At 34.0% G+C, this 8,166-nt stretch overlaps 1 protein-coding gene across 1 annotated transcript in view; it reads left to right on the top strand.

Annotated features, from left to right (window-relative positions):
• Positions 1-2,508: 2,508 nt before the first annotated feature.
• ham (hamlet) overlaps positions 2,509-8,166 on the top strand; it is a 48,113-nt gene continuing 42,455 nt past the window's right edge. Inside the window, exon 1 of the mRNA XM_089092836.1 lies at positions 2,509-2,545. The gene's annotated coding sequence lies outside the window, so the exon portion shown is untranslated. The remainder of the gene's footprint in view (positions 2,546-8,166) is intronic.

Genomic DNA, 8,166 nt, shown 5'->3' with positions numbered 1-8,166 from the left:
TCTTTACACTAAAGTCTTAAAGATCTATAAAAAATACTTCTTGTTCAGATTCAACGACCCTTCTGCTTTAGCAGTCTTTCTTAAAGAAATGTGAAAAAAACTCCTAGAATCCCTTCCCTCTCCCCCATGTAAAATTTGCCCAGGAAGACTTCCCTTGGCAACTTGCCTCCTCACAGAAAATTCTCCCCGTGGAAAATCCTCCCTAATAAAATTTTCCCTTAAAAAATCCGTATATTTCCCAATAACAAGTACGTTACTGTATGGGAACAATGGGCGAATTGCGTATATTACGACCCTTCCTCAAGAGACCCTGGGGGTCATGTCGTCCCCAAAGGAATAGTTCTTGGGCCTTTCAACTATTCTGAACCAAATGACTATCTGAAAATATTTGTACGGATCTATTTGGGGGAAAAGGGGGCGTAGTAGGGGCTATTTTCTCTCAAATCTTTTTGATCACTTAAATAGGGCACTAAAACTTTTAAAACTTTTCGGCATGATCATCGCTTCGAAAAAAAGGATAAACATACATCCATGATCTTTCTTCTGAGGAAAACAAAAATGCAAACTTCCATATTTTCTTTATGTCGGAATAGTTGTATTAGCTTTTAGTTTATTTTATTTGAAATCCGCTAGTTCAAATATATTTAACGGAAATTGAGGGTCTTTTCAGGCAGCCTCTTCAAAGGGGGAGGGAGCGGAAGATCTTTGGCACCGTGAAACACCCCAAAATATCAAGATTTTTTTTAGATCTTCTTTGCTTACATGGAATATTTCAACCATTTTTTTCAAATATTTGCTTCCCCTTCCAGGTAAACACCTGTGTACGTACATGCGATATTTAAAAAAAGAAATAAATAAAGAAATACCCAAAAGTTGTTTATATAGATTTTTGTTACGTACCTTTGGCCAAGGGCGGATCCAGGATTTTTTTCGGGGGGTGGGGGGTTTTACTAATTTTTGACTTTTTCGGGGGGGGGGGGTTACTAATTTTTGACTCAGTTTTCGACTAATTTTACTGATTTTTACCTAGGTTTTACTAATTTTCGACTTATTTTCGACTCGGTCAAAAATTTCGAGGGGGGGGTCAAACCGGGTTACCCCCCTCCCCCTGGATACGGCCTTGCCTTTGGCAAATTGTGAGTGATGTATTGGACAGTCTAACAGCTTAATAGCTTACTTAAACTAAGTATGAACCACCCTATGCATCTTACAAAAAAAAGAAAAAAAAAGATAATTGCCATGTCAATCGAACCTAGTGGACATCAGCGCCACTTATAGATTAATCTCTCTATATCTAGAGTAGTTCCTAAAGGTCAGTGCTGCCCAGGGATAAATTAATTAAAGCACCCCCCCCTCCTGACTCAAATATAAACAAAAAGACGAATCAAAGCGACAAATTTTATCAGAGTGGGCAATTACCCAGCTGCGAGACCCGGACCAGTTGACCCCCCAATCTCTCTTACTGCATATATTAAAGTCATTATAAAATATTTCAAAATTTTAACATGTTAATTTAGTTTTTCCAGCAAATCCTTAGAAGCGGGGGCGCAATTTCATCAAGATCAGGGGGAGGGGGACAAGGAGCTAACTATCCCAATTCAAGTGAAAATGACCAAGGGAAAAATAAAAATGAGCCATATAATACCATAAAGGTAAGCCAAAGGCAAAGGTAAGCCAAAGAAAACTGATCTATTTCCATGGAGGCTTGAATTAAGTAGGTTTATAGGAACTGAGGTACTGATTATAGAAACTGGTTTATAGGAACTGAGGTAGGAACTGGGGTGTGGTAGGGTAAAATCGAGTAAAACCTGATGACGCAAAGGAGACATGAGTTCAGGTACATACACAAAAGCTTTTTTATGTGTTTCCGAAGGGGGAGGGGCTAGTAAGAAAATATATTTGATGACTTAGATAAGAATTTTTTAGAATTTTGAAAAATGTTGGATTTTTCGGGAGGAGGTGCACAAGGTCACCTCCCTTTCTTGTGCATGTCCCAGTACAAAACTTATAAATCAATCCAAATCCGGGAGCTTAACAGGTAGCGCTTAATTCATTTGTTTAATAGCCATTATTTTGTTTTCAGGCACCAGGGGATTTCTGATTCAAGAAATATAAAAAAATCGGTAATTACAAGTGCTTTCAATACTGTAATTATTTTTATATCTTTGCAAACCACGTGTGCGCCTACTATAAACAAAGCATAGCTAAGAAATTTTACCAAATTCCTCTAACCCTCCTCGGATTCACCCTTCCAAAATATCTCTTAAAACCTTCCTGCCTTTAGACAATACATACTCGCTTTTTTCAATTAATTGAAGCTTCCTGTGGAGCAAATCCCTCTTTCTTAGAAACAGGATGACACCTCCTACTGGCCCATCATTTGATTTACCTGCTCTCCATTGGCCAATTTTATTTGATAGTGGGCGGAGCTTGGTGAATCTTATTTGCAGATGAAAAGAGGAGGTGCATCGTTGGAAGCATCTGTCAGTTCAGTTTTTGTGTCTTCCAAAGAAAGAGATAGGAATAGAGCAGTAGGAATTATCTTGTGAGTTTCTCTTTATGTAAATCGACTTGGGAATTATTTAAGTGGTTGCCCCCCTCCAGAAGGAATTTTTAAATATGTACAAGTCTAGAATTCGGGTAGTAGCCTAAATAAAACGTAAAGAAGAGAAAACAAGTATAAAACTGCCAGTGAAAAATCCAAGAGAACTATGCAAGTATTTCGATCGAGACCTATGCTTCATTGTCTTCAATGTAGAACTAATAGAACACACAGATAAACGTCGAAAGAATAATAAAAAAACATTAAAACAAACAATGAAACTGAAATAAGAAGACCCTTTTTAAGTAACGATGAAAGGGCAAGGCCGTACCTAGGATTTTTTTTGGAAGGGTTTTTACTCAAAAAAATTTTCGGGGGGGGGGGGGGTATACAAAAAAAAACTCATAAAAAGCAAACAAAATTTGTTAATATCCATTTTTGTTACGTTTTTACGAGTCAGACAAACATTTTTTTTTGGGGGGGGGGGGTTCAAACCCCCTCTGGGTACGGCCTTGTGAAAGGGTAACTAAAAACACAAATATAAATGGTATCTCAGGCTTTAGTTTAATGCAAGGCATCTTCAAAGATGCTTTGATATATCCCTTATATATAAGGTATTATCAGAGATCCTATTAGGTTACTAAATGTGATTTTGATGACACGTATAAAACCATTTAATAATTAATTAATTTATAATGAACTTTAGTTCCGATTCTTGATGACCTAGGAAATGCATTTAGATGACCTAGATAAAACAAGTTAATCAAGCTATTAAGAATTGATTTTTTTTTCAGTTACCCTCTCATCGTTGCTTGGAAAGTGTCTTCTATTTCAGTTTCATTGTTTGTTCTATGGTTTGGTTTCTTATATGGTCCTGTGAACCTTTATCTTTATTTTTTTATTATTCTGCACTGAAGTCATTATCCTAGTTCTCTTAAAAGTTGTGAAGCTGAAAATAATTTTGTTGCACTTCATTTAAGCAGAAGATCTGTTTTGCAAGGTTTCCCTTTTATAACACAGATCTTTAAAGGTTAGGACCCTCTAGAGGGAGAAGAAGTGGAGGTAGGTATTTCAAAATACCTTCCCGGGACAAACTTTAGCCTGTAGACCCATCCCTGAAAGTTTTATTTTCCTAACCTAACCGGTACTTGCGTATTAAACGTACTCTTTTATCGGGCCAGACTGGTTATTTCGAGACCGCTATTAAGAATCGGAATGCAAAGACTAGTTTTCAATGCGTTTACGATATTTAAACTGTTGTTTTTTGGGGTTTGGGGGGGAAAGGTACCTAGGTTAGGTTAGGTCACGTATTTAATATAAGGTATGCTCTACCCCTCACCCCTTATTATATTTTAGCCCTTTCCAAGATAGCTAAAAGAAGCTGAAGTAAGAATTTTACCCTAATTTTTTCTTAGCCAAAGTGGTTTCAGAAATCATTTAGTAGCCTAGAACTAAGGGTATTGAGAAGAAAACATGCCTAGAAAAAATTCGTGATTCATTATATGCAGGAAAATTGTAGCTGGGAGATATTGAAGGCACCTTCGCACCCACCCCAATGTGCAGATATATATCCCAAATTATAAATTCCCCGTGCGTTATTCCTATTCTTGATTTTGCCAGCGTCGATTCAACGTAGGAATTGAAACAAGAGTGACGCATAATTTGTGTAATGTACTTGCAGATTACGAGGGGAGAAAACTGATCTGTATGGTTCTGTATAGCCCTGTTTTTAAATATATAGACTAATCCAATTTTTATTTTAGTCAACGGATATTTCACTTTCCCTCCTTTTTTGCTTTTTCAAATAAACACATTTTTACAAAGAATTTTCCCTAGGCCCATTCTTTTCTTCTCACCGGTTTTTACCATTGCCTTGCTTTTTGTCGTCAATTTAATTTGAAGAAAAGAGTCAGTTTATGGGCAATTCATTGTGTAACTTATTAAAAATTGCCAAAAAGGGGAATGAAACTCAAAACACAGAGAATGTCTATTCACTAATATTTTTCTGCATGCTGTGAGGTTATAATTGTTTTATAAACATTTTTTCTTTTAGAGAGGCCAGCAAGGGCGGATCCAGGAATTTTTTCGGGGGGGGGGGTTACTAATTTTTGACTCAGTTTTCGACTAATTTTACTGATTTTTACCTAGGTTTTACTAATTTTCGACTTACTTTCGACTTGATCAAATTTTTTTTTTTTGGGGGGGGGGGGTTCAAACGGGGCAACCCCCCACCCCCACGGATATGGCCTTGGAGGCCAGCTACTCAATCTTTGCTATTTAATTTTTGTCTGAATCTTCAACGTTGCTATTCGTAGATTTATGGGTTAATGTACATTTGTAGGTTGATGGGTATACAAAAACCATTTATTAGGCTATCTCAGGCTTTATCCTGCTTAAAATATTTTAGAAAACCATAAATTTTAGAAAACCAAAAAACCTACTTAAAAATTTTTAGAAACCATAAATAATATTTAAGTCAAAGAAGAATATCTTAAGACAAAACCTCTTTTATTCAACAAATTGTATATTTAGAAAGGCGTAGATCCTGCTGTCCTAAGGAAGAAAGTTGTACTTGATATCTTGTCCCATCTCTTTGGTAGGGGCAAATATAGCCAAGTCCTTCAATTTAGGGTGTATTTTCCCCCTAAATTTTTAAAAATTATATTTTTTCTCCCTGTATTTTTGTGAATTGACGCCCCTGCATGTGACCGAAACTTCAGTTATATATATATATATATATATATATATATATATATATATATATATATATATATATATATATATATATATATATATATATATATATATATATATAAATATATATTTATATATATATATATATATAAACTTCTAAAATACAACTTGTTGAATAAAATGATGTTGTCTTAAAATATATACATATATAAATTGTAGCTGGGAATGTGCTTTCTACGTGACTGGTAAACTGAAAAAAAGAAATTGAAGTTCTTACAAATGTGAAAAACATTTTGAAGAAAGAAATAGTGAAGAGAACCTACAACTGTATACATTTTCGTTGGAAATTGTTCCATATATAGGCAATAATAGTCTCTGTAATGAAATATAAATGCACTGTTGTTGCAAAACCATAGAAATGTTATTATGAAATATATATATATATATATATATATATATATATATATATATATATATATATATATATATATATATATATATATATATATATATATATATATATAATGATATATAATGTTATAATATATAATAATATATGATATAATAATAATAATAATAATGATATAATAATATATATAATGAATATTCAAATGGGGTTAAGTTCTTTTTTATTATTGAACTTTTATTTGTTCGTTAATATAGCACAACAAATCGTTTGTATTGTAACTATTAAAACGTCATGCTCTGATAATTTCAAAAAAAATGATTTCAAATAAAATGTGTTTATTGATAATTTAAAAAATATGTGTTTTTCTATATACGATGAACAGGGACTTATATTAAAAAAATCAAGATTTTTTCAGAGGGGGTGGGTACAGTTTTGAGAAAATTGCAAAAATAGACGACTCTTATGAAAAATAAACGTCTGTGTGGAAAACAATATCCGATAAGGTTTTGTAAATTAAATTACCTGCTATTTATTGTGTTTACTAAACCTTTCTTAGCTGTAAAATGCCCTATTTTATTTCACTGTATCATTTAAAATGAATTCTATTTCTGATTAACCCTGAATACCTTTAAAGAGGCCCTAGATAAAATGAAAGATTGGAATATCACTTAGAATCGAGTTTTTTATTTAGTTACCCTTCCATAGTTACTTGGAGTTTCTTCTATCTCAGTTTCAGTGTTTGTTTTAAGGTTTGGTTTCTTATATTGTCCTGTGGACTTTTATCTGTAGTTTTTTTATTATTCTGCACTGAAGACGGTCAAGCGGAGGTCTCGACCAAAATACTTATATATTATGGAATCTCATGATTCCATAATTATGAAAACTCATAATTATAATTGAAATAATCATAATCTGATAATATTAAAAATGTTTTTTATACGACAAACATGGACGTAAGTTCAAAAATTCAAAGAAAAAATTTGTAGGGGAAAGGGATAGTTTTGAGAAAATGTCAAAAATGGGCGACTCCTAGGAAAAATAAATATTCATGTAAAAAAATTCTCCTACAGGATTTTGTAAATTAAATTACCAGCGATTTACTGTATTTACTTAACCTTTCTGAGCTGTCAAAGGGCACCATTTTGGTTTGCACTAGAACTTACGTGATATAATCACAATCATGATATAATCACAATCGTGATATAATCACACATGTGATATAATGCATATTTAGTTTTAAACTGGAGCCAGAATTGAGTTCAAAATCAGCGGTGTTCAGCCCGTCTCTCGTATAGCAGTATTTAGCCTACAAAGACTACGTGCAACCCATTGAGCGAGTTCAGACTAGTACAAATGAACTATTAATGACTTTTGGCGAGGCATTGTCGTTATATTTGTGTTTCAGCTTTTGATAGGTGTTTTGCTCAAAATAAAAATTTTAGGAAGACTTGACTACAATAAAATGTAATAATAATTACAAAGCTCTGCATATACGAAAATCATATTTACGCCTAGAGTATTCAAGATTTTTTGTTCGGGGCAAGGGGGGTTTCACAAAAAAAAATTATAAAATACATCCAAAAATTTATTTTTACTCTCTTTTTACTTTTTTACGAGTTGGACACAAATTTCACGGGATGGGGTCAAATTTGGTAAATCCTACCCCCTCTTAGACACAGTCTAGCTTACAACACTAAAACAGGTAGCTGAATATATATGCAAAGAAATTCATTAAGTTTGAATATGCTAAAGAAATTTTAGTTGGACGACGAACAAGTCGAACAAATATTTCGGGGGAGGGAGTTCAAACCCTCTACCATCCTTCTGGATACGGCCTTGTCTGGAGCAACGAAAACGTACTGCATCTAAACTCAGTATGGAGTAGCCCCTTGTCAGGAGCATGGGCGCTATGTGCCCATGCTCCTGTCCATGCATAGACATTGTGCGAACAGTTTTAGTGACCATTTACATCCGGGGAAACAATTTCAAATCACCTTTTCAAACAGTTCGTGGTAACGAACTGTAAGTAAGGAGCGACCCCGCTCAATGGTAACCGAAACTCTAAAAAACGGGATTTTGATACCAATAGATACATCAAAAGAATCAGATTTTAATTCTGATTTCAAATATATAAGTTTCATTAAGTTTAATCTTACCCATCAAAAGTTACGTGCCTGAGAAAATTTGGCTGATTTTCGAAAAAAAGGGAGAAGACCCCCTAAAAGTTATAGAACCTTAATGAAAACCACACCATTATATTCAGCGTATCAGAAAACCCTACTGTATAGGTTTTAAGCTCCCATCTATAAAAACGTGGAATTTTACATTTTTTTGCCAGATGAAAGATCACTGATGCATGTTTATTTGTTTTTTGTTTTTTTTCCAGGGGTGATCGTACCGACCTAATTGTCCTAGAGTATATTGGTAGGGCTCATTGGACCGGAAATTAAAATTTCTAGTGCTTTTTTTAATTGACCAAAAAAAATGGAGGGCAACCAGGCCCCCTCCTACGCTCATTTTT

The sequence above is a fragment of the Artemia sp. Qi Xiang Cuo genome, chromosome 8 (genome assembly GCF_049724085.1).
Source record: "Artemia sp. Qi Xiang Cuo chromosome 8, ASM4972408v1, whole genome shotgun sequence".
NCBI classification, from domain to species: Eukaryota; Metazoa; Arthropoda; class Branchiopoda; order Anostraca; family Artemiidae; genus Artemia; species Artemia sp. Qi Xiang Cuo.
This window is presented reverse-complemented; position numbering and strand designations above follow the sequence as displayed.